At 63.1% G+C, this 26,267-nt stretch overlaps 1 protein-coding gene across 7 annotated transcripts in view; it reads left to right on the forward strand.

Moving 5' to 3' along the window:
• The window catches only part of BCOR (BCL6 corepressor), an 83,591-nt gene that overhangs the window by 10,992 nt on the left and 46,332 nt on the right, over window positions 1-26,267 (forward strand). Inside the window, exon 1 of one of the 7 annotated variants that reach the window (XM_049834755.1) lies at window positions 13,570-13,644. The exons of 5 other annotated variants lie outside the window; for them this stretch is intronic. The gene's annotated coding sequence lies outside the window, so the exon portion shown is untranslated. Of the gene's footprint in view, window positions 1-13,569; window positions 13,645-14,212; window positions 14,325-26,267 lie in introns of those variants that run through there. One more of the 7 variants, XM_049834756.1, reaches the window with a different exon arrangement.

Below are 26,267 nucleotides of genomic sequence, written 5' to 3' on the forward strand. Positions count from 1 at the left end.
CTCTACCCCCCCCCCCCCCTCCCCGTTGCTACCGTTGCGAAGATGGTGCCGGTGGGGATCGGCTCCCTACTCCCACCCGGCGACATCTGCGCCGCGGAGCCACCACGTCGCCTCCCCGGGCGGCTGGCGGGTGGCTCCCGGCCCGGCGGCTCGCACCGCCACCAGCGAGCGGGGATAAAGGGATTAAACGGCACGCTCGCTCCGCCGGCCGGGGAGGATGGGGGGGGGTGTGTGGTGTGTGTGGGACGGGACTTGGCCGGCTCCAGCCTCCCGCTTCCCCTCCCCCCCCCCTCCCGCCTGCACCCCCCGGCCCCGCGGCGCTTGCCCCCGGCCGGCCCCGGCCCCGGCCCCGGCCCCGGGCGCGCCCGCGGTGCCTCATTGTTCCCGTCACCAGCCGGGGCCGCCGCAGGCGGCCGCCGTGCTCGGGGCGACGGGGCTCGCCGCTGCTGCTACCGGGGTCGGGATGCCCGGGGACACCCTTTTCAGCCATTTTAAAGCGGCAAAGCTGGCGCCCCCCCCCCCCCCCCCCCTTCCTCCCCGCGGAGCCCACCCCACGCCCGGCCGTCGCTCCTGGAGATACGGGGCTCCCCCCCGTCCCCGAAGGCGACACCACCCGCACACGCCCCGCACCTGCGGTCCCCGGGTGAAACCCCACCCGCGACCCTCAGGGGACACACACACCGCGTTCTCCCCCCACGCCCCGTCGCGGGGATGCGGCCAGCCCCGGCCCCTGCTTCCCCTCGGGTTCTCCCCTCGGAGCTCCCCCCATCCTCCCCAACCCCAAACCGGGGATGCGGCCGGCCCCAGCCCCGGGTCGGGGTTGCAACCAGCCCCGATTTGGGGTTGCAGCCAGCCCCAGGCCGGGGTGCAGCCTCCCCGGCGAAGCCGCGGGTGACTCCCCGTATGGCCGGGCCCGGGCAGGCTGGCCGGGCGCCAGGGGAGGTGAGGTTTAGCCTCGGAGCTGGCTGACGGATGGCATGTTATTGTGAAAAGCGAGCGGGGAAGGCAAATAGGAGCATGGCACCGTATAGGCTCGCCACGTGACCGAAATGTGTTTATCTCGCCCCGGAGAAGCCGGGCTGCCTGCGGAGGCCAACCTTGCTTTCATGGCATAGGCGCAACTCCCGGGGCTGCGGCCGGGGCTGGGCCCTGCGAGAGAGCAGAGACCACTTCTGTTTGCTTTTGCTGTCGCTTCGGCTCTTATCATTTGCCTTGTCATTCATCATCAACCTCTCCCCGGTCTCCCTCCCCCTTGTCGTCGTTCTCTTCTCCCCCCCCCCCCCTCCCCGCCGCCTCCCCCAGGGTCAGTCGGGAAAAGACTGGGAATCCATCTGAGGAGGGAGACGTGGGAAGAAGGGTCGGATGGAGATGTGGTGGTGGAGGGGGGGATAAAAGCAGCTGCATGCAGAACAAAGGTGCTGGAGGGTGGCTTTTGGTGGTAGAGCAGAACCTTGTAAATGGGAGATTTCCGTTCACAAGACTCCGCTTGCACAGTTTCTGTCCTGCCCTTGAACTGACAAGTGAATATCTGCATCGCAACCAGAAAGTAAATCACACCGAGCCTGGCTCGGGGAGGGAGCGCACGACGCTCCGGTCGGTTGCTACGGTGCAAAAAAAAGTGAAAGATTTCAGCTTTCCAGCGCTTCCCAGCTACACTATTTACTTCGGGTGCCCGGCGAAACGCTCTCCCTGTTTATTATGGCGAGTGCCGGAGCAAGCTCCCATTTGCGTGATTAGGAGCAAGCGGAGGAGCGGCCGTGGCGCGGAATTATCAAAGCGAGAGCGCCTTGGCAGGGCTCCCAGGCAGGGCTTTACTGGCACCCGCGGGATTCCACGGGGCAGGGCGAGCGCGGCCCGGGCGGCGGCGGTGGCGGCTGCCGCTCCCCGGGCACGGTGGCGGGGGGGGGGGGGGGAGCCGGGAGCCCTTCGAGGGAGGCCAAAAGCGAACGTCGTTTCTGCCGTGGGTTCCGCGTTAACGAGGCGCAGCGGCTGGACTGAGCGGGGCTCTGCCCGTGGGTTCGGCGCTTCGCAAGCATCAGCTGCGGCCAGCCGGCCGGTAATCTCATTAGTGCCGTCGCGTTTGGGGAGAAAAACCGCCCGGCTGTCCCTGCCCGGCCTCAGGAGAGCAGACAAAGGTCTGCGAGGCAAGGCCCCGCGGCCGTGCCACGGCGGGCCGGCCCTGTTAATGTTCAATCGGGAGCAGGGGAGCGCCGTGCCTCTCCTCCCGGATCCCACGCCGGAGCCGGGGAGGGGGGGAGGGATGCGGACCCCCGCCCGCCGCTGCCGGCCAGGCTGCGCCGAGGCTGGTCCAGCGCAACCCGCCTCTCTGTCTTGCCCCGCCGGGCTATTTTCTCCTTGGAAGTTACGCTAAAATAACATTTGTGTGGACGTTAATGATTTATTTATGTGGCTAATAACGCTCACATTCTCGCTGATATTTGTCTAGGCGAAGGACCAGCTGCGAAATGCCCCGCAGCTGTAGCCAGTGCTAGAACAGAGTGCCTTGGAACCAGAAATCAATGCTCCTGAAATGAACAAGTGGACAACTTATTAGGCTCAGTCACTCCACACGCCGTCCCCTGATAACGAATAGATGAAGTAGGCGCTGGAGAAAGGACGCGTCTGGGAAGGCCACACATGCCCACTCCTTCGTGGCGAGGCCGGGTAATTCCGCGGGGCACAGCTGGCTGGACAGACGTGCCCCGGGCAGGGCAGGGGCTGCGACACGCCACTCGCGGCCTGCCTGGGGTTAGATGGTGATAAATACGGCGAGCGGCCCGGAGAACGGCTCCAGGAGTCATTGATAAAGGTGTCCGGTTTCCCTGCTGCTCCAGAAAGCACAACCGACAGGTTCAGCGAGATCACGTAATCGTGGCGTCTCTGCCTAGAAACAGTCGCGCTAATTTTGCATTTTTACCATCCACGGGGAGGAAAAAATACCTGTCCTCCCGCAATGCAAATCCCTACGCAAATAGATCTGCGGGCACACAGGGAGCCGCTGCCACCCTGACCTGCCAGCCAAGAGTCGCTGGCCCCGGATTCAGAGCGGCCGGCCGGCCACAGCACGCCCCGAAAACACACGGGATCGTGTAAACTCCTCGGCAGCCCCTCGCCAACTCGCTGCTGGCTGAGAAAAGTCCGAGCAGGAGCCTGTGGTTAATCTCCGAGGCCTTCATGCATCCCTGGCGAGCAGCGCCCCAGCGCTAAGTGCAATTAACATAACAGACACTAAAATAGGAGAGAGCGGCGCTGAATTTAATTTGCAGGCTTAAAAAAAAAAAAAAACAGGAAAAAAAAAAAATCCCAACCGCTTAGCACTCGAAACGGTCTGGTGATGAACGTGGGGAGCGAGGTGGAAGGCGGCGGAGCATCCCGCCTGCCTCGGAGAGGGGCCGTGGCCAGTCCCGGGAGCCGGGACCCCCTTAGTTGCGCTCAGCATCGTAAAACATTTCTAGACAGGTAAACTCCTCCGACGGGAATGCCTCCCGCTGCACCGCCCCAGCGCGGCTCCCCCCCCCCCCCCCGGCCTAGCCCCCCCCCCCCTCCTCGCCCCGGCGGTCGCTCCCGCGGCAGCGGGGGCAGCCGCAGCGCGACCAGGTCGCTGGTGCCTCTTTCCTGCCCCCCCCCCCCCCCCCCGCCACGCACACACCTCGATCGGGTTCGTTTTCCTGCCCCCGCTGCCTCGGGGGGTGAGGGAGGAAATAGATGGAAGGGGGGGGGAGAAGCGGCTGGGTAACCCCCTCCCCGCTTTTCCTCATATCCCGCCCCCCCCCCCCCCCGCCTCCTGCAAACTGCCTCCCATTAGCCGCAGAAGTTCACAAAAGAGCGAGACATAAAGAGAAGGGAGATCGAGGTTTCCGAGAAAAGGGAGAGGCGAAAATAGCGAGGTAGAGATAAAAAAAAAAAAAACCAACGTCGCAAGCGAGGGACCCACCGATCGGCTGGGAAGCTGGTGGTATCCGGCCGGGGGAGGGGGGGGGGGGGGGGGAAGGAAGGGAGAAAAGAGGGCTTTAAAAAACTGGAAGGCAAAAGCTGTTGGGGAGGAAGTGTAAGCCGAGAGGGAGGCTGGGGGAGGGGAGAGAGCGCCATCTTTTCATGTCACAGTCACAGAGACAGCGCTGGGCTCGGCCACAGCGTCTCGGTTTCTTTTTAACAGCGGAAAACGTGCGATTAGCAGGCAGACGGGCGGAGACTACCAGCCCTGCGCGCACACACAGCCCGCAGCTCTGTCTCCGCGCCGTGTAATCCCCAGCGCTCAGCCCTGCTGCACCCCCTCATTAAAAAACCCGGAGATTTCCTCCTCCTCCTCCGCTCTCCCGAGGAAAAACAACGCCTGCCACCGCCTGAACCCGGCCACCGTCGCCCGCCCCGCACCACTCGCCCGGGGGGGCCCCTGCCTCCCCCCGGGGGGCTGATGCTCACCACCCCCCACCCCCCCACCGTATCCCAGGGGGCCGGGGCTGGCTGCGGCTCTGCCCCCCCCCCCCCCCCCCCCAGCCCCCGTCTCCCGTCCCTGGGAGGCTGCTGCTCCCCCGCGCCCTGCTTTTATCCATCCCGAGGGCGAGGGTGGGGTGCACCGAGCCGGAGCTCTCCCCGCACCGGGATCCCCCGGGAGCCGGTAATCCCGCGGCGGAGCCCGGGCCCGGCCGCCCACCGGCCCCCCCCCCATGAAGGGCGCTTTATTCCGCAGCTCTCAACCCCCCCTCATTGTGTTTGGCAGAATCACCTGCCTCCTCCGGAGCCGGGCGATTAATTTAATGCGATACAAGAGCGGGTTCCGTCCCGGCCCCTCCTCGGTGGGGAGATCTCCGCCGGGCGCTCTCCCCGCAGCCGCGGCGCGGAGGAGGGGCACGGCACGGAACGGCACGGAACGGCACGGCGAGGCGGGCTGGCATCCTCCGAGCGAGCACCGGCTCTCCCGGCGGCGCCCGGGGAAACCTTCCCCGCCCGGTAGCAGCAGCGGCAGCGGCGGCGACGGCGGCGGCAGCTCCGATCGGAGTCGCACAAGCAGCCGCCGCGCAGACCTGCTCGGTGCCCGGGGGCGGCTGCGAGGCGGGCGGGGGCCGAGCCGTGCCTGGCGAGGGGATTTGCTGGGTCGTTGGCTGCGCCTGGGGAAAGGCGGGCGGGGGGGGGGGGGGGGGTTGGCTGCGCCTAGCGATGGGGGATTTGAGAGGGAAGGGGAGGGGGGTAGCTGGGCTCGGTGGAGGGGGGGGGGGCGGCTGCCGCGACTGCTGGGGACGGCGGCTGTTATTATTGTTATTACTGTTATTGTTATTTTTAGGGGGCGGCGGTGGTGGGAGCGAGGGGGGGGGGCGGTGGGGTGGGCCGCGCTCGGCGAGGGGCGATGTGGAAAAGGGGGAGGGGGGGGGCCCGCCGGCTGTGCCCGCGGAGGGGGCAGGAGGTGAGGGTGGTGGGAGAAGCGTCTCCTCTGTTTCTAATAAAGGAAACGACTTTTATTGAACGATAAATGCAGGGGAACGAAAGTCGTGTGGGTGCGCCTGGTGGGGGCGATTGATTTGGCGGAGGAGGGACGGGGACGGGGGGGGGGGGCGCGCAGCGGCGAGGGGCCGGCTGGCCTCGGCTGCTTCTGCCCGGGGGGGGAGCGCGGGGAGGGGGCGTTGGCCGCCCCGGTGGAAGGGGGCGAGGGCTGCCCCTGTTCGTGGGGGGGCTGGAGAGGGCGAGAGCGGGATGCTCGCGGTGGGGGGTCCGGAGGGGAGGGGGGGGGGGCGTAGGCCGTGGGGTGGTGCCGCCTGCCCCCTCTCGGGCTGGGGGGGCTGAGGGGGAGGTGTCGGCTGCGCCTTGCCAGTTGGGATTTGATAGGGGCGGTAGGAGACACGTCTCCTGTTTCTAATAAAGGAATCGGCTTTTATTGAAGGATAAATGCAGAGAACCAAAGTCGTGTGGGCTGCAGCCGCCGAGCTTCGTTAGCTGCCGATGTGACTGTGAAGATAAAACGCTCCACAATAACTCGAGCGCGAAGAGCGCCGGGGATGGGGACGCGCACTCCCCGCCGGCCCCGGCCCCCGGCCCCGGCCCCGGCCCCGGCCCTCCGCCCCCGCCGTGCCCCGCGCCCTCGGCCCCGCGGCGGAAGGTGCCCGGGGAGCCTCAGACCGTGCTAACGGCTCGGCCTTGGGACTCCGCCAAGTTTCTCTGACTTAGGGGAACTCTGGGGATGAGTAATCGCGCCAGGCTAGGGTTTGGGAGGGTGGTTTTTTTGTGTGTGTGTGTGGTGGTGGTTTTTTTTTTTTCTTTTTCGCTCGCTCGCTCGCTCTTTTTTCCCCCTTGTCATCAGCTGCTGACCCACTCACTTCGAGAGCACGGCACCGACGGGTTTCTGAGAAGGGCGGCGGGAGGAGACGGGGGATGCGGCGAGACCGGGGAAGGCCCCCCCCCCCCCCCCCCCCCCCCCCCCGCCGCCTCGGCTCCCCGCCGAGCCCTCCCGGCTCCGCACCGGCCCCGAGCACGTCGGGGCTGCGCGGGGTCCCCGCTATCCCGGTTCCCGTGCGGGGCCCCGGATGTGGTTTTGCCAGGGGAGGAGGGGACGCCCGCCCGCCCACGCCACACACACTCCGCTGCCTCGCGTGGAGGCCCGTGGGGAGGTTTCCCGGGGCAGCGAGGACACGGCGCGGCCGCGCCTCGCCCTCGGGGAGGTGTCGGGAAGCCTTTTCTACTCGGCATCTCGCCTTATCGCAGGTGGCGACGGCTCAAGGACGGGAGGGGGAAACTCCGGGCCCGGGGAGAGGGCCCCCCCCCCCCCCCCAGGAGACGGGGAAGCAGCGCGTAACCCGTGGCCGTGGGCGCGCCGAGCCCCGCTGCCCGGCGGCCGGGGAGGAGCTGCGGCCGCATCCTGCCCGCGGGCCCCGGGGCGGGCGCGGCGGGGCCTTGCCCGGTGCCACGGAAAGCAGGGCCACCGCCGTGTGTGCGCCGGGAGCCGTGCCCACTCGCGGCCTCCGCGGGTGTCTGCCGGGCGGCGGGGCGCGGGGGCGGCCGCGGGGTAGGAAGCGGCCGGGGGGGGGCGGGAGGAAGCAGAAGCGACTCGACACCGAACGCGGCCGCCGACAGCGGATCCTGCAGCTTGGCTGGGGGCAGGCCGGGGGGGGGGGGACGACGACGACCGGGCATGGCCGCCTCCCCCTCCCCTTCCCCACCGCCCCGATGCCGTCGGAGGTGCTGCAGCGAAACGGCCTGGAAAGGGCAGCCTTGCTCTCGTTCTGCCTCACCCGGTGGCGGCGTGGGGTTCTCCCCGGCGCAGCTCCCTGCCCGTTTTTACCGGCAGCGAGGGGCCGGTAAGGCGGGCCGCGTCCCCCGCCCGCGACGGGGGCGGCGGGCGGGCAGGGCCGGGGATCGCCGGGGAACGGGGCGCGCTGCTAATCTCGGTGCCTGGCAGGTTTCGGTCCTCCGATTACCTGCGTGATTTGGCTTCCGAGAGGCGCGATGGGAAGCGGCTGGTGCCCTGCTTTGGGTACCGCGCCGGCGGGGACGACGACGACGACGACGACGACGTAGGGAGCCGAAGTGAGGACGGGGTTTTAAAATGGCATTTCTGAACGGAAAAGACTTTTATTTTCCCTTGGCTTTTTGAAGCTGCTTTCGAAATGAACATTTTCTGCGATAAGAGGTGACCGATCAGAATCGCTGGGGGGAGGTTGTAAGCAGACGTTTTGCCCCAGCTTACTGTTATCTTATCTTTCACACTTGCAGGGCGAAAAAGTGGCTTATCTTTATACCCACCCCCCTCTCGCCTTAATTGCTAAAAACACTGTGAAGTGTTAAGTACAGGACTAAAGAATCTCTCCGCGTGTCTGCCATGCGAGCGAAGGGGAGAGGGGGGGGAAAAAAAAAAAAAGAAAAAGATCCGATTTGAAAAATTAGGGGCTTTTCTCTGGAAAAGTACACACGTGTACGCACCGAGAGCCCCTCCCTGCCCCCGCTCCGCTGCCGCTTTGATGTTGCAGGCTCTCATTTCATATGTATGCACCCCGGCGAGCCACCCGCCGCTGCCGGGCTTCCAGCCGGGGCGCGAATCCCGCTCCGCACGCCGGCGAGCCCGGGGGCCGCGCCGCGGGGCGCGGGCGCGGAGCGGCGGCGGAGGCCTCCGCTGTCACCTCTGGGGCGGAGTGAATAACCCCAGTGTTTATGAACCCGGGCGCGGAATTGGTATTCAGCGCCGAGCCACGGCATCGTCTCCTCGCTTTTCTCTCCCCACCCCCTCCGAAACAAAACACAACACAAAAACAAAACCAGAAGGAGGACGGAGGTGATTCATCGACTGTATCCAATTATTAACATACAAGCTGTAGTCTGCACAAACACACCTTCAAACCATGGCGGTTCCCCCGGCCGCCGTATTATATTTAAACTCGGGAGCGTGGTGGCTGCCGTGCCTCCGCCGAGCCGCCGCTCCCTGCCGCTCCTCCCGGGCCGCCCGGGGCCGGGGCCTGAGGGACCCCACCGGGAAAAGGGGGTGCAGCCCCCGGCTCCCGCGCATCGCCTGCAAAGGGCGAAGCCTCAACCTCGCCCGCACCGCTCTCCGGCCGGGGACGGGGTTTTGTCTGCCTTCGGCTCCTGTCCTCTCCCCCCCCCCCCCCCCCGCCCTCCCCGGCGCCCTCCCCGCCGAGCCCCCCGCCGGGCTGGGGGGGAGGCGAGGAGAGCGACAACCTCGTCGCCGCTATTTTTACTCCTCTCCAGACTTGTGCGCCGCACGCCCCCTCCCCTGCAGGGCCTTGCCTAGCGGCAGCATCTCCCCGCTGCCAGGAGCGGCCGGGGCTGCCGGCGGCCCTCTCTTCACCTTCTCCTGCCCGGCCGGGCCTCCTGCCCGTCCCCCCCCACCACCGGCAGGTCCCGGCCCCTGCGCCCGGGGCAGCGCCCCGCAGCAGCCCCTCTGCCCGAGGGGACGGGGCCGGGGCGGCGTTGGGGGGGAGACGGGGCCGGGGGATGGACGACACGGGACACAGGCGCGCCGCAAGCAGACAAAATGGCCGAGGTATGCAAGTGGGAGAGGTGGAAGGGGCAGCTCGCAGCCAGCCTGCCCTCCTCCTGCAGCGGGGCTTGCCGTCCCTCCCCGGATTCCCCATTTCGGCAGCCCGGGGCAGGGACCGTGCCTCCAGCCCGTCCCCCCGCGGCCGCCCCGGGGGGCTCGGCGCTGCGCCTGCCCCACCGAGCTCTGCCCGGGTCCCGGGCGGCAGGCCGGGCTTCTCCGCTGGAGGCCGGCCCGGGAGGAGCGTGTGGTTGTCTGCCTGTCCTTGCCGCTTGTCCTGCTGTCCGCTCCGAGCGGCGAACGGGGCCCGGAGGGCCGCAGGCATCTCCGCTCTTTTGCGGAGCAAAGCAAACGCAAACCGGAGAGATTTGTCATTCGCCTTTATAAGAAAGATAGCGGCGCTTAGTCCGTGAACCGAGCGCGTCTCGGGCTCTTCTGGGGAGAGGGAGAGAAAATAATGGATCTCCTGTCAACAGAGTAGCCCTGAACTACGAAGTAAAATTATAGTACTTCTGCTATGCAAAACCCCCTTGATTGCACGGGGAGTTTGCGTGGTGGTGTAACAATATGCTGGCACCGTGTCAGGTCTGAAAGCGCTGCAGACCCTGTATAACGCCAATTGAGGCTTGTCTTGTTTTGTTATTCAGATTTCTACACTTCCATTAAAAACAGCCTTACAATAAGCAATGATAAAGGTCTGATTTAAGACACACTCAAGCAGGGCAATTCAGAGCTTAGGACAGTGATCTGTTATTTATAGGCTTTTCCTAGCACTCATCACCAGGCTGTCTGAGCACCTCGCTCGCATTAATTCATTTTACCTTCGCAGCGCCCGTCTCCCCTCTCGCTCATTTCCCGTGCCCGGGAGACCCGCCTGCTCCGGTTGCCGGTCGGTGGGCAGGGGAGCGGGGCCTGGAGGGGTCCGGGGGCCCGGCTTCCCCGCTCCTCCGGTTTAACCCCCCAACTTTCGGAGGTGTGCGGGCCCGGGGGGGGTGTGTGTGTGTGTTTGGGGAGGTTTCCAATTAGAGGCGGCGCTGGGAGGTAAATGAGAGCCGGCGTAAAGCCATCCCACTTGGAAGCCTCCTGCGAGAAGCCCATTCTGCCATTAACAATGGATTTGTCTTTACGAGGAGGTTAAGTACTTAGCATTATCGGAGCAGCCGTTTTTGCGAGCGCATCCTCGCCGGGCTTCGCGGCGGCGGCAGCAGCCGTAGCAGCCGCAGCAGCAGCAGCAGCATCGCGGAGCCCCGAGCATCTGTGCGCGGAGACTCCCCCCCCCCCCCCCCCCCCCCCGCCCCAGCTCCGCTCCCGGGGAGAAAGCAGTGTGCAGCGGCCTGACCCGGGGGTCAGCTCCCTGCGGGGCTGTGGTGGTGGTGGTGGTGGGGAGAGGCGGCCCGGTAATCCGCCAGGCGAGAGCATGCTCTGAATTCTCCGGGGTTAGCTCGGCGGTGCCCGCCGTACCCGCGGCAGGGGAAGGCGGCGCGGCGCGCAGCCGGGCCGAGCCAGGCCGCGGGAGGAGCGAACTGAAGCCCCAATGTCTTCGCCAGCCTCCCGCTGCAAAGCTCGGGGACCGGGGGAACAAAAAAGGCACAGAGGCGAACAAGCGCTAGTCTGTTCCTCCCCGCCACGGAGGAAACTGCGTTCACAAAGAAAGAAAGTTTAACTACGGTTAAAAATAAAAGTGGAGCGAGTTTATCCCGAGATAACTTGAAGTCATTAGTTAAAGGAGGGGGGAAAAAACCAAAAACCAACCCAGCCCCAACCACCCAGCCCCACGCTGTAGGCTCACACGTGTGATCCGGAGTTTGCAGCCCCGGGGGAAGGGAAGCGGGCGAGTTTTGTGATGCGAGTGCGGGCCCATGGCACCGTGCAGCCAGACCTGCGGGGAGAGACACAAAGCCCAGGTCAATGTAGCCGGGAAGCCGCGGCTGCGGCCACCTCGCCCGGAGACGCGCTAGTTCTGCTTTCCTACCGAAAGAAGCAATTTTAACGAGGTTTTCCCTAGGAAAGGGGAAAAGAAAAAAAAAACCCGAGAGGCCTTTCCTCCAGCTGTGTGCCTGTAACTCACGTGTGTTCAGTCTAATAACTTTTAATGTCTAGCCCTAAAACATCTTTATAAAAAATAGCTTTACAGCGTAATAGGCCAGGTGTCCTTCTGCTTGTTATCGGAGATTAAAAAAACGTGTGGGAGCCTTTTCAGATGCGTGGCCCGCCGCACCGGGATCAAACCCGGCCGCTGCCCGGGGCTGTGTGCCCCGCCGACCGGGACGGGGGACCGCGGCCCCGGCCGCCGCGCTCGGCGGCTCCCCGGGCTCCCCTGCGAGGAAGCCGAGCGGTGCGGCTGGAGTTTCGGGTTTCAGACGGTGGATATTTCACTTCTGCTTTGAGGCAGGCGAGTGTTTTTTGGTTTTTTTTTTAAGAGACGTAGCGAAAACCCAAAGCTCCGTGATGGCAGTTTCGTGAAATGCCAAGCCTCTGACCGTGCCCCTGCTGCGTGTGTCTGTGTGTGCGCACCCTGCGTCCCCCTCCCGAGCCTCTGGCAACCCCCGCGTTTTTGCCGGACGTGGCTTAGGTTCTCGATTAAGAACTTCTGGATTTTTTTAAATTTTTTTTTTTTTTTGGGGGGGGGGGCGCTTTGGTAGGGACCACTTTCGGGAACTCCTGCTTTTCCATCTTCGGAGCTGAGCAGCAGCGGCGGAAAGCAGGCAAGGCAGCCCCGGCAGTCCTGCTCTGCCGCTGAATCCTCACCGCCCTGCTCGCTGCTTGTGCGCTCTCGGCGAGGAAAAGCTTTTGCAGCTCGCAGCGTCTCCGCAGCCTTTTCGCGCAGGGTCTTGGACGTGGCGATTAAAAATCCATCCCCCCCCCCCCCCCCCCCCGCCCGCCCCTCGCCTCCCCCGGGGCGAACTGTCCGCGTTAATCGCCTGGCGTTTGGCTGGCAGTCGCTCCCACACGGAGCGGCGGCGAGAAGGGCTCGATGCGGCGCCTGCTGCGCTGAGGTGGCAAAACTCCCGCTTCCCCGGGAAGGCGCCGGGAGGTGCGGGGGAGCTGCGGGACCGAGGGCCCGCCTGGCCCTGAAGCCGGGGCCGCCCCGGGGCTGCCCCGGGTGCCTCGGTGCCGCGGGCTCCACGGGACCGAACCTGGAAGTATCGGCGGGGATGGGCGTTACGAACGTGAAATTTACGAGTCGAGCTCGCCGAGCCAAAAGTTGCCTTGCCAAAGTAAATAGATGCAGCCGATAACTACCAACCCGGAGATTAAAGGGCTCCACAACCCGGGCAGAAATCTTAAAGCAGCCGTAGAAATGCCAGCGAGGGAAACGACGCTTCACTCGCCACCCCACCCCGGGTTGCCACACCGCTCACACGCGGAAAAAAAAAAAAAAAACAAACCGCGTTAAGGGCTGCCAAAGCCGGATCAGGCGAAAACGCGCTTTAATAAGGTTCCCCCCTCCCCGCCAACCCCCCGCCCCGCGCAATGCAGACGTTGACAAACGAGTGGCTTTTTTTTCCATCCCGATATTCGGAGCTCGGAGAAGCGGACCGGGGGGGAAGCGCGGAAATCAACGCGGACCACGCGAAGTTGGGGGCGGCGGGTGGGACCAGAGCGGGGCCCCGGGGCCGGGGGGGGGGGACGGGGACACACGAACCCTTTCACGAGTGGGAAGCTGCGGACGAAAGGGTCCGTGCGCGCTGTGACCCCTGCGAGGGGTCAGGACGGCTGCGAGCCCTCGGCGGGTCCCGGGGCGGCGGGGATGCCCTTGCGCGACGGGGGGGGGGGGGGAACCCGGAGCCAGCGGGTCTGGGTGGGGGCGCGGGCTGCACCGCCCGGGGGGGGGGAGGACGGACGGGGACGACACGACACACGACACCCGGACCCCGTCCGCCCCGATGCGGCGGAGCGCGCTGGGGAAAGCGAGGCGGGAGGGTCGGGGGCGTCCGTCGGAGGGGCCGGGGGCGAGCGGGGAGGCTTGGGGGGGGGGGGGGGGCGGGGGGATGGCAGCGCGGCGCGACCCGCCGCGGAGCCTCGCAGCGATGTCTGGCAGCGCCGCCGCCGCCGGGGTTTTTGACAGCTTGGCGGAGCGGAGTGAGCGGAGCTTTATGGTAATTGCGGTTCTCCACTGGCCTTCTGGGTAGCGAGCGAGGGGAGTATCGGCGGGGCGGGGGGGGGAGTTGGGGGGGGGGGGGTGGCTTTCCTCTCCCTGCCGGCCGGGGAACGCGGAGTCCCTCCCGGGGCGCCGCAGCTTGGCAGCGACCTGTGCCAGCCGCCGGGGGGGGGGGGGGGAGAGCAGGCGAGGCGAGGGGCCGGCGGCGCGGCGGGGGGGGGGGTAAATCAATTAGTCAGGGCAAGGTGGGGGGGGGTGTGTGTGTGTGGAAGCGGGCGAGCGGCCGGGCGAGCCCTGCCTGGGCAGGGAAACGCAGCCAGGGGAGGGGGAAACTTGCAGAGGGAAAAAGCGGTGGCGGCGCTGCTGCTGCTGCTGCTGCCGCCGCTGCTGCTGGCGGCGGCTCCCTCGGTGCAGCGCCTGCCCGGGGGGAGGGGAAGGGAGGGGAGGCGGCGGCTGGAGGAGGAGGAGGAGGAGGAGGAGGAGGAGGAGGAGGAGGGAGAGAGGGAGGGGGGATGCGAGGGGAGCGCAGCGTGCAGCAGACGGAGCCCGGTCTCCCAGCGGCAAGGTGAGGAAGAGCGGCTTTCCCGGCGGACTAAAGAGGGGAGGGGGGGGGGGGGGGGGGAGAGGAAGAAAAAGAGAGAGAGAGAGAGAGAGAGGAGGAGAAGAGGAGGAGGAGAATTAAATCCCCAGCCACACACACACAAAGCCGCGGCGGCCAGGGCACGGGAGACGGCGGCGCGGGCGAGATGTGGGGAGCGCCGCGCTCGCCAGCGCAGGAACTTCGCCCGGAGCAAGCCAGCAACATGGCGCTGCCAAACCAGAGCCGGCAGCCGGAATGAGCATCGCGGGCTGCCGCTCCCGCTCCCGCCGCTGAGCCCAAGCCGAGCCGAGAAGCAAAGCCCTTCCCGCGGGCACCTGCCCCGTCGGCGCAGGCGGCGGCCACGCTCCTGCCCCCCCCCCCTTTCCTCCCGCCCCCCCCCCCCCCCCCCTCCGCAGCTCCTTTGCCTTCCCGCACCCCTTCCCCGGCCCGCCCGCGCCGGGGCAAGCCGCGGCACACGCACCCACGGAGAGGGGGGAGGAGGGGGGAAATCGGGAAACTTTTTTCGCCTCTTTCCCCCCCCCGCCCCCGCCCCAACCCCTCCGACCCCCGACGGGGCTGCCCTTCCCGGGAGAGCAGCAAGGCGAGGCGACGGTGTGGGGGACCCGCGGACCGCGCACGCCGCAGCCCCGCGGCGCGGCAGGAAGGTCAGTGCTCCGCTCCGCGAACACCTCCCGTACGGAAGCGCTACCGCCGCCGCCGCCGGGTCCCGCGGTGACGGGGCGGCCGCGGGGCTCCCCTCGCCCCGCCGCGGGGACGGCAGCGCAGCGGCGGCGCCGCGGCCGAAAGTTAGGGCGCGGGGCAGCGGGGAGGGGGGGGGGGCGACAGGGGGGGGAGAGAGGGGTCTCCCGGTGCGCCTCCGGGGCTGCGGTGGCGGAGGGGAAGTTTGGAGGCAGTTGGTTGGAAGATGCCCGTTTGGGGCGGCGTGGGGGGGGGGGGGGGGGGCGGGTGGAAGGTACCGGTCGCTCTGTCGGCTCCGGTGCGCTTGTGTGTGGGGTGGTGGTGGTGGTGGTGGTGTTCCCTTCGTCTCGCACTTCGCGATCGGAAAAGCTGCGGGGCAAACGGCGGTGCGGGGATTCCCGGTGGCCGGGGCGAGCGAGGAGCGGGGCGCTACCCACCCGCGGGGAAAGGAACGGCTCCCGCGGCGGCCGAGCCGGGCGGTGCGGGGGCAGCGGGCAGGTGAGCGGCGGGGAGAGCCCGCTGCGGGCTGCCTTCTCTTCGCCGAGGAGAACCCGGGGAACCGCTCTGCGCCCCCTTCCCCCCCCCTTCCCCCCCTCCAAAACCCCAACACCCCCCCACCCCCCCCTCCCCCGGTTCCCTCCGCCCCGGCGGGGCGGGCGCCGCCGCGCACGTGGGGCAGGGCGGCCCGGGGCTTTCCCGTGCGCGGAGCTTTGCTGGCGTGAGGTCCGGCGTGACACGGGAAGTTTAGTCAGCCCTAAAATGTAGTTTGGAGTTGGGGAGAACGAGCCGGAGGGAGGCTCGGGGCTTGCCATCAAAGGGCCGGCCGGAGGGGGGGGGGTGGGGGGTGGGGGGGGGCCGGCCAGGCAGGGAGGCAGCGGAGGCTGCTTTGTGAAGCCGGGGCCAAGTGGGGCGGCTCTGCGCAGCATATGAGGCATGCATTTGATGTTCGCGGAGCGAGTCCGGGGGCGAGGGCTGCGGAGCGTTCACGTTCCTCTTTCTTTCTCGATGTGTGTGTGTTGTGTGTGGTTGTTCCCCCCCCCCCCCCCCTCCCTTTCCTCCCTCTCCCTCGTTTCCGCGATGTCTGTCGGATCCCGGGTTTGGTGATCGCGGAGGGGGCGAGGGGGGGGAGGCGAAGAGCACCTCCCCCCCCTCTCCCCCGACCAAAAAAAAAAAAAAAAAAAAAAAAAAAAAAAAAGCGGCCCGACCGTGGTGAGCGATGTAAAAACTGACAAAGTGTGGGGACTGGCTTTAATGGTATCGCCTCGGAGCTCCTCGCAGCATTAATTCCCACTAATGAATCTTTTCCAGAAACTCCGTTCATTGCTTTCATCTGCTCTTTGGAGCCTGCAGCTTTTGTATTCCTGTTTGTATTAAAAAAAAGGGGGGTGGGGGGTGGGGGGAGCCCAGCCCGCACCACGTAGCCCCGTAGCAAAGCCCGGATTTTCCAAAGGTTTCTATTAACTTTTTTTTTTTTTTTTTTTTTTTCCCTCCCCCCTTTCCCGCTTCCTCCCCTTGGCCCCACCGCGGGGGGCGGCCGGGGAGAGCCGGACCCCGCCAGGGCCGCTTGGGAACAAAGCTGAGGGCGAGAGCGGGCGGGCGGTGCGGGGGTCTCGGCCCCCGGGGGCAGCTCCCGCCGGTGGTTCCGCCGCCCCCTCCCCGCAGGTCCCGCCGTACCGCTGCTTCCTCCTGCCGCCGCTCTCGCCTACTTTCGTCCCCCAGACGCCGGTGCTTGCCTGTCGGTCTGGAGCCCGGTGCCGTCGCGCTTGCGACACACCGATGCGTTTCCTTTCGGTTCTGCTGTCGGAGCCGCTGGGTGTTGGTTTTTTTTTTCCTTTTTTTTTTCTTTCTTTTTTTTTTTTTTTTTTTTTGCTTCCCGAGAGGTAGCCAGCGCAGCGCTCACCCTAATTGCTTTTAGGAGGATTAGGAGCAAATTCCTCTCCCCCCCCCCCCCCGCCTCCCCCGCCGCCCCCCCCCCCCCCCCCCTCCCTCCCCGGGTTGCCTTCGCGCGCCGGGGTTGCAGTTTATCCCTGGTGCAGTTCTTTGAATTGCTGTCACAAATAGGTGACTCAGAGTTAATTAGGAAGTATGCACCGGATCAATGGGCTGCACAGCTCATTAGTTATTCCCCAGCCTTTTGCAGCGTTGGACCTCCGGCTCCTCGCCTCGTATACCTCTTTAATACGCAACCCGGAGGGCTGGCAGGGACCAGGGAGCACTTCGGGTGAGGGGGGCTGGGTGCGAAGGGGTGTGATGAATACGGACATTGAAGTTTCCAGGTTGGGAGGTTGCGTGTAGACGAGCGGACGGGTCCCCTCTTAGTGTGTGTGTCCCCCCCCCCCCCGCGCCTCTCCCCAGCCCCTCCCGCCCCGGTTATCAAACCTGCCTCCCCGCACGGGCGTGGTGGGCTCTCACCCACCCCCGAGGTCGGAGGGACGAGCCCGGAATGTTACCAAAAACAAACAGGCACCGAAAGAAAAAAAAAAAAAAAAAAAAAAAAAAAAAAAAAGTGTGTGTGTGTGTGTGTTTATTGGAGCGTACGCTGAGAGAGCAGACAAAATCTCATTTGTCAGGCATGAAGGTGGGCTGTGTGGCAGGCTATAAATATACCGGGGAGGATTGTATCGCGGTCACTTTTCTGTTCTTCGCCATTTCTAAGGTGAGTGGCGGAGGCTGAGGGACCGGGCAGGGGCTTCTCCTGGTATTGTTTGTCCGTCTGTGATAGATCGGTCTAGACAGCCGCTCAGGCTCCCTGCGAGCTCAGGAACCGGAGCCTGAAAGGGAGAGTGGGGGAGTCGGAGAGGAAAAGGTCACCGTGATATTTTTTTCTTTTTTTTTTTCCTCTTTTTTTCTTTTTTTTTTTTTTTTTTTTTTTTTTGGTGGCAATGGTTGTTAACCCTTAAAGCCGAGAGGGGACCGGGGCCGGCGGCTCCGGCCTGGCAGGATGCAGGAGCAGCAGCGGTCGCAGGGATGCTGCCAGAGCGGGGGGGACGGGGCAGCGTGCTTCAGGCCCCCGGCGCTGCCCCGTCCGTTTAATGGTTTTATAAGAGCTGTTTCCCACAACAGGAAAAGAGTTCATGAGGCGAGCGCCAGATTATTTTGTTCCCAGGAGTCTCCTCTCTCTGGAAACTCTGAGGAGCGCTTGGCGCTGGGGTCGGGCGGCCGTGGGGCCGGGGAAGCCACCGCAGCCCCTTGGGCTCGGGGGTGACAGGACCCCGGGAGTAGCCGGGCGGGCAAGCCCTGGCAGCAGGGTGTCCCCGGCAGCTCTCTGCCTCCCCCAAGCCCCCCCGTCCCCCCCCCACCCCATTCCCGTGGGTTGATGATGGAAACCCCGCGGTGGAGGTTCCCAGCCCCGTGGGAGGGAGCGAGTTTCCGTGGCCGCCTTCGGGTCCCGTCAACTTCTCCCCCCCGGCGGCAGCTCGACGCCCTTCGCCCCACGGGGCTGCGTGCGCGCTCACAGCGCGGGGCAGCCCTCGGCACGTGTCCGCGCAGGCAGAAGCCGGGCGTACCTGCCTCGGGGTGTTCGGAAGCCCACGGGGGCTGGCACGCCTCGTGGGGCGCAAGGGGCAGGCGGAGAGCAGGGTCTGCGTTGGGGCTTGGGTGGGTCGGGGGTTATTTGCAGCTCCTGCGTGCGTGTGCGTGTTGCTTCCTTTTGTACGGAGACGTCCTCGGTGGATGAGATGCGATCGTGGCGTGCAAGCCCGGGCGGTACAGATTAAAAGCAGTTAAGGCTTTAGAGCGATAGATAAAAGCTGGTTTTGTTGGATTCGCCTGCAGCGCAGACCATTCCCATTCCTCTTTGTCTGAGCCCTGGTTCCGGGCGCTACAGCCTTATTGGAAATGCTCCCGAGCAGTCCGCGCAGCCAGGGCAGCAGGCAGCTCAGCGCTTATTTACACGTCACATCTAAATACATCTCTAATTAGATAGAAGCAACGCCGGAAATGGCAGATTTGTTGCATATCTAATAGAGACCAGTGCAAACAGACTCAGCAGGGTTTCCTTCTCTTCTCCCCCCCCCCCCCCAAAAGACCAGGAAGACCAAGCGAGTAATCTGAGACCAAACAGCAATGACTTTTCCCATCTGAGTGCGTTATGAACCGCATTGGCGAATGTCTCTATTCTAATATTTAAAGCAATACTTAGGATGTGTGAACTGAATGCCCAAATATGGACTGGGTCTTGAAACAATACTGGTGCCTTGGCTTTATTCCTGCGCTGGTGGACAATCCAGGCTCCGTGTCACGCACTGTATCTGCCTTTACCAGGCTGTGCCGAGAGCTGCAGCTTTTGAGGCCGTTCGAAACTGTTGTCCCTGTGCCCTCTTCTTCCCCCACCCCATGGTAATTCACTTTTTCTAAGGCTGATAAAGAAGTCAGGGTCCCCTAACAGGGATGCCGGCGGCAAAGCGACTGAGCTCCAGGGGCTCCCGTACAGTCCGCGCGAGCGAACTTTGTGGATCTGTGCAGCTGCGAGACCGCACAAAGTTGTTGACATGCTTTCGGGTCTCCGTTTGCGGAGAAAATGGACCCGGGCCACCACAGCCCAAAATAATGAGTGCTGCGCATACCAAAGTAGTCTTAGCAATCTGTGGCTGTCGTTTAAAAGGTCTCTCAACTTTGACCGGTGAGCGGCCCCTGCAAAGGCGAGCGAAAGGCCTGCTCCAGCTCAGGTCATAGCTCTGGCAGCTACATTGCCCCGGGAGTCAACGTGGCTCGGAGTAAATTCGTGCTCGGCACGGGGGGGGGGGAAGCGGGCTCCGATTTCTGCGCGTCTCGACGAAGGCGTGGGCTCTCGCCGGGACCCTGCGGCGTCGTTGGGTTGCACAGGTGATACGCCACACGCTGTCGTTCCCCCGAACACCGCGATAGATCACGTTTTAGCGCGGGCTTAGAAAGAGCGGCGCGAAGCCAAGCCGAGTACTCCCTCCTTAGGCTGGCGTCGCTTCAGAAAGAATTGATGGCCAGAGCGGGCCTGCTCCCTTCTTGCTTGGTTTTGCGATAAGCGGAGCTGGCTGGGGAGAGCCGGGCTAACCCCTGCTCGCTACGCCGAGCAGCTCTGGCTGCCTGCGTGCGTGCGGGAGGCAGAGCGGAGGCCCGGGCTGCAGGCAGGGGGAGTTCCCTTGGCCGTGAGCAGCTCCCGTTAATCCTCGTGTCCTTTCGGGGAACCGGCTTACGGCAGTCGCTGCTCCGGAGAAACCTTTCCCTCCGATCTGACCCGCTCAGGTCCCCAGGCTGTGGTGGGCAGGGGCATCTCGTGTGTGTGTCGTCCCCCCCGTCCCGGGGGAGCGCGTCTCTCGTGGGGGGGTTTTCCGGAGCGGGCGGGCAGCGCTCCTTTGAATGGCCGGGCAGACGAGGTGGGGACAGAAAGGAGGAGGCCGAGAACTCGTTGCAAATGCGGATTTAGGAAAGTTCTGCTGCTTTCCAGCAGGGAATTCATTTTTCCTTGTTTGCTGGACAGCAGTTCTTGGCCGAGCAGAGATTTTTTTTTTTTTTTTTCCCTTCCTCTCTTCCACTGCTGGAAAAGTTAGCGAGTGAGAGCACGCTTCAGTACCTGCCCGCCTGTTCTCCTAAAGTGTCGTCTGAATTATTTGGGAGTCTCCCTCCGCACGCAAGCGCTCCTCGCGCCCCAAACCTACCTCGTGAGCTAAGGGATTCGGTGCCATGTGATTAGACATGCAAGGAAGTCCGCTTGGAGAAGATCCTGACAGCATGAAATATAATTTGTGATCTGAAAGACAGTTTCCAGTATAATCTCATTATGCACCACAGACTCCCGGTGTTATTTTGTAGAAGGCGGACAATGATCAATTTACATTGACCTGGGGCTGGGCGAGCTTTTAGATGGTAATTGCCATATTGATTTGCATGCAAAAAGACGACCTGCTAAAATTAAAGACCGGAAGCTAAATTAAACTAAATTTATTGTCTAGGTGCAAACTAAAAGACTTGTTAAAGTCTACGGTAGACTTGGAAAGCTACGAAATTCAGAGAATAATGATTCTCGTCCCGATCGCTCCAGAAAATGAATCTAGATGGTGGAGACCGGGACTGCAAAGACCCCATTGTGAGCGGAGGCACACAAGCCGGGGCTGTTCCGTGTAAGCCCCGACTCTCTAAACAATCGGAGAATAAAATATCTCCTCTGTCCAATGAAAATCTCGGCCTGAATGTTGGGATTGTCGTGCTAAGGAAAACAAAGCTTTATTTGGATAAGACAATTAAAGTGGAAAGCGCAGAATCCACCAGCCACACTGGGAATGGCTCGTATAAAGAGCCGAGTGTGTTCAATAGAGCGCTGGGGAAAGGGGGAGGCTCGGGGCTGCGCTCCGCGGCCGAGCCTGCACCGGGAAAGCCTGGCATTGTGCTTCCTCTGCCTGTTCCTCGGCCAGGAGGGGCGAGAGCGCTCCCAGCCAAACACGCTCTCCTCTCCGCGGCTCCCGCTGCCCTCGAAGCAATCTCCCATGGCCGGGAGCTGCAGCCCCGCGGCGGGGTCGTTCCCCGTGCACCTCCGTACGGCCCGTGGTGGGTTGCAGTACGCCGGCGCTGCCAGCCTGCCCGTTCCTTCTCGGAGCGTGTTTTGCTTTTCCTTTTCAGCTGGAGTAGCTCTTGCTCTTACCCCAGGTGTTCATTTAAAGCTCGGGAATACCTCACCTAGGGCCCTTGTGCGTCTTTCAATGTTTGCATATTACAAAACATTTGGGCCTGTATCCTCACTTATAAAAGTCAGATCTCCTCCTCCACGGGATTATCGGAGCGGCTTGCGCCTGGCACGGTCGACAGCAGAGAGAAGTACGCCCGTACTTCCACGGGCAGCAGACCCCACGCCTGGGGCAGCCCGATGGCTGTCCCTGTGCTGACGTGGACCGGGTGCTGCGGGGCTGCCTGTCCCTCACCCGCTGCTGCGTCTCCCCCGCGCTCCCCAGGAGCGGGGCGGCATTGGAGCCGGGGGGGAAGAGCTTTACGGGGCTCGTTTAGCCACGGCTGGAGTATGGCATTTGCGCATGGTGGCAGGTAGGGACAGAGAAGTGAAATCAAAGCTGGAGGGGCGGTATTCTCGGCTCTCCTTGAAATTCGGAGAGAACTCGCTAATGGCACGAGAAGGGATGGGCTGAGCTCCTCTTCTTTCTAAGTGTAAATTCCCTCCCTGAGCCAAACTTTCTCCGTGTGAAAGCCCCTGGCTATGGAGAGATCCTACAGGGATCCCTGATCCCTGAGCAATCCCCTTTGCTCCCACGCCCCGGCGTGCTGGGTTGTGCTCTAAGCCTCTCTGGCTTGCCCACAGCAGTAGGAGGCTGAGCCGGGCGTTGGGGGAAGCCCTTCCCACAGGCTGCGGTCCCCCCTGGCTTACCTTGCTGCGGCCTGGTCCTGCTCCCCGCGCGGTGTTTTCCTTTCCTCCCGTTTCAGTAGTCAAGCAGAAAGTGGATTAGCAAAGCCCCCGTGCAGAATTAAGCAGCCCGGTGCGAAGTTATGCCGAGCTCCGCCTGGAGGACTCGCCTGCCTTGCCCCCCGCAGACCTCCCGTGCCGTGCCGTGCCGTGCTTTGCCGTGCCAGGGCAGCCCAGGGCCGGCGGGCAGGGGTGGATGCTTCCCGGGCTCTCCGTGCCACAGTGGGCGAGGAGAAAAATAGCTCCGGCTAAAGTTGCGAGCGGCAGGGGAAGCCGGAACAATACTTCCAAGCAGGAAGTGATCTCCCGGGGTAAACGTTTTAATGGAAGTGTAACCTGGCATTGCACAAAAAACCCAACCCAGGGCGGCTGCCGCCAGCTGGGGAGGATGCAGGGCTGGCGGAGATGCGTGGGAGGCTGTGCCGTGCCGTGCCGTGCCAGGGGCGCCCACGGCGGAGCCGTGCGTGCGGAGCCGGGGGCGGCTGCGACGCGGCCTGCCCTGAGCAGGCGGCTGAAGGTTGTCTTATTTTAGCTACAGAAATATCTCTCTAGATCCGTTACTGCGAGATCTCGTTTGCAATAAACTGTATTGGCTCTCCTCTTTATACAAATTGCTGGTATGAAAGAAAACCCAGCCTATATGCATGGAGGCAGGCATGAGCTAGTGAGATCAGGTTTCCTACTGAGCTCCCGGAGGAGAAGTCAGCATTTGATTGAAGCTACACTTGGTTCTTGGTTCCCAGGGGACAGCAGCCCTGAAACACGAGAGCCCTCCCTCCTTTTTTCCCCCCTTCTCTCTCTTCTTCCTCTAAAAGCCTTTGTGCTGAAAGAGCCTCAGTAGGCACGAATCGCCGGTCTCTCACAAGAGTGTGTTGCAGCCTTTGCTGACATTGTTTTGTTAGCAGTGATTTTTACCAGGCCAGCAGATTTCTAGCTACGTATAGGCAATGAATAGTCGATGATACTGACCTGCGAGTCCGTACTGGCATCGTTTGTCGGTGAATCCGATTCGGAAGTCAATTGGAGATGTATCACGTTGGTGTGAAGCACCTTACCTGCCTGGGGAGGGCTGCCCTTTGGCAGGAGTCAGCCCAAGATGGAGATGTGCTTCCAATAAAACCCGCTCTCTTCCCTTGCTGGTGCCTGCTCCCAAACTGCATATCGGCGCCTAGAAAGTGCGCGTCCAGCTCCCGTGGCCTCTTCGGGAGTTCGTGCGGTACACAGATTTCAGAGACGGTGGCCGTGGCGTGGTTTTTTTTCCCTTAGCGATGCACGATCTGGGCAATGCTAGCAGTCAGACTGGGCGAGGAAAGGTTTCCGTGAGTGAATTTATTTCTCCCTCGCTTCCGTTCAGTAAATTCCACTTCTCCTCTAACTTTGCCGCTGATGCAAAAATAAGCAAGGCCAGGGAAGGAGGTACGGGGATTTACACTCCAATTCCAGCTGTGCCCAACAAAAGGCCCGCTGAGAGCGCGCAGCACCACTCCTTTGCTGCCAGGTGGTTGTACCGCGAGTGAAGTTGCGCTCACGTTTTAGGTTATTGGGGTTTTTCGTTCCTTTTTTTTTTTTCTTTTTTCCTTACGAGAAGGGCCGAAGGTGGAAACGCGTCTCCCGCCGGCCGGGCCGGGGTCATCGCCCGGGGCAAGGCCGGTGGGGACGGAGGTGGTGGTGGTGGGGGGGGGGGCCCTCGGTTTGCTGCCACCGCGGTGCGGGGCGGGGGCTGCGGGGTGGGTGCGTGAAGCCCGGCCTTACCGGGGAAGGGCTGCTCGGGGGCGCGCCTCGCCGCGGGGGCGAGCTCGCCGTGTGCCGCCGCGCAGCTGCAGGCGCGGCTTTCCCCGCGGCGGCGGGGCTTCCCCTCGCCCTTCCCAAAAGCCAAACCGAGAGCGGCGCTCGACTTCTCATAAAGGCTTTTCGGCGGGGGGGGAGGGTTGGAAACCCCTCTCCGCTGTTGGGGGAGAGAGAGAGCCCAGCAGCGCTCGGGACCCCGCCGGCATCGAGCTGGTGGGAGGCAGCCCCCGGGCCCGGCCCCGGTCCGCAGAAGCCCCCCCCCCCCCCTTCCCCGGGGCAGCGCGGCTCCGCCTGACCAGCCGCCGGGAACAAGCACGTTTCTGGCCCCGGGGCGGGGGAGGTGGGGTAGAGGGTGTTCCTTGTTTCGAGTAAACCAGCTGCAGTAGTTGATGGTAAAGCAATGAAGGCAGACACAATGCTGCTGTTGTTGGTTTGATCTCTAACTGGGGATTGTTAGTCTGGATTTAACTCGGTGGCGGGCGGGGGGGTGGCGGGGGGGGGGGGTTAAGGCGAAGGCTGTTTACAGCCAGTGCAAATAATGTGACAGCTGTTGGAGCGCGAAGAGCCCGCGCCTCGCCGGCACTCGCACACAAAAGCTCTCGCTGCGGCCGGAGCAGCCCCCGGGGCCGCCCCGTCGCTGCCGGAGACACCGCCCGCCGTTGCGGGGCCCGCCGGGCATCCCGGGCGGCGGCGGGGCGCCGAGCACTCGCTCCCCTGCCGCCGCCGCCGGCGTCGCTTAAGCGAACGGCGGTAGGCGGGGAGAAGCCGTCTCGGCCCCCCCCCCCCCCCCCCCCCCCCCGCTTCTCTCCTCCTCCGGCTTGATTTACAAGCGCAGGGAGGCTGCGGGAGGAGCGGCCCGCTCCGCGCCCGACCCCGGCAGAGGCTTCGGCGCTGGGAAAAACCTTTCCCGGCGCCGGGTCTGAGCCGGTCCCCGGGGAATCCGCGGGAGCGGCGGGCCAAGCGTCCCGGGAACCCCGCGGGAGGAGAGGGCGGCCCCGCTCGGGGCCGGGCAGGGTGCGGTGGCGGTGCGTGTTCGCCCCCCCGAGCACGTGTTGGCGGAGGAGAAGTTGTTTTCTCTGGAGATGGCAGCGCGGCAAGCCCCGATACCCTGGACGTGCAGGCAGCCCTGGAGTAGGTCCGCGGTGAAAAACTCCTCCTGCGTAAATAGCCCGAGCGGCTGTTTTCTCCTCAAAGCCTAAACCCCTCGGTTTGCCTTTTGAGCATAGGATATAAAATGCTGCCTGTTCTTGAAGTTTGCTCCAGTACCCAAAGTGATCTCCCGGCCCTTTCAGAAGAGCCTCTGGAAAGTCGAGGGAACTCGCAGAACTGGGTTCCGGCCTATATTTGTACCTGACATAGTTTTGCTACCTACGAGAATCGCTGTGTTTTATATAGTAAGTGACCTCCACGTACTATTGTCTTTTTGAGGAGGCGGCTCTGGGGTGGAAAGCAGGTAGGAAGGGGAGATGCTGGTTTCCTCCCCCACCACCCCTTTTTGTAATTTTGGTCGATGGGTTGCCTTTATCTATTTCTCTCCAGTCAATCTATTTATTTTTTTCTCTTTTGGCCTTGACTGTCCCCTTGGTCCTTTATGGATTACGCTGTGCTATTAGTGGCGAGAGTGCGCCAGTAGTCATTCAACAATTTTAGCATCGGTTCCTATAAACTGGTGTTTTATATGACATGTGCCATTTTTCTGCAAGAATACTGCTTGCGAAACTAGTTTCGCCTTGGAGCAAAGGCGGAAAGATAAACAAGCCTGCATAGCCAAAACACTGGCAATCTCTGCCTCCTTCCAAATCTTTTAAAGTCACGGAGTAATATTTTCAGGATTATGCTGCTGCCTCTGAGGAGCGAATGTCGCTGGCGTTAAAAAAAAAAAAAAGAAAAAAAAAAGAAAAAAAGAAAAGCTAATGCAAATTAGAGAAAAATAATTTTCTTTCAGCGATATGCAATGTATTAGTCACTTGTTATCATGCTTAGAGGCAGACCTCATTTGCGCGTCTGCCAACTCGTTCACATCTGCTCAGAGCTGTTCAGGGCATTTTAACCTTGGCGGTGTCGTGTCGTAGTCCCACGGATCAAGAACGAGTAATTAAAGCTCTAAGCAGCAGCAAAAAATTCATAGCCGCCCATCTGCATCGCAGTTGATTCTCTGCTTTGTTTCGGTGCGGAGCGCCGGGATGGGAAGGCAGGGCCGGTGGCGGCCTCCGCGCTGCCCTCCTCTCCGTCGGGGCATCGCTGCCACCGGCAACTTTATTTCCTTTTTCTTAATCTTTTTTTTTTTCCCCCCCTTTTTTTTTTTCCCGGAAAAAGCGAGCGTTGTTGTTGGGTTTCCTCCCCCCCCCCCCCCGTGTTTTCCGCACGCCGAGACGGGCGGTGTGCGGTACTGGCTGTGCTCGCCCTGGACGTGCGTTTCTTTTGAAGGTCTGGAGAAGGTGATGTGAGGTTGGGACACGGAGTTGCGGAGACGTTTGTCGAGGTGCTTGCAATGCCGCTTTCGTAACCGAGGGCTGGCCAGCGCTTTCCAGAAGTGCTCGGGAAAGCGTTTCCCACCAAGGAGAAACGTTAGCGCCGTGTAAAAACCCGACATAAACTTTGGGGCGAGGCTAATTTTTTATGCATTGTGTAGCAGAAACCGAGCTGTTTATTTGTTTGTTGTTGGGAGATGGAGGGGGGTGGGGGGAAAGGAGGAAAAAGCCCCAACTTCCCAAGCACTTTTTCCTACGTGCGGCCACCG

The sequence above is a fragment of the Accipiter gentilis genome, chromosome 32 (assembly GCF_929443795.1).
Source record: "Accipiter gentilis chromosome 32, bAccGen1.1, whole genome shotgun sequence".
Taxonomy (NCBI): domain Eukaryota; kingdom Metazoa; phylum Chordata; class Aves; order Accipitriformes; family Accipitridae; genus Astur; species Astur gentilis.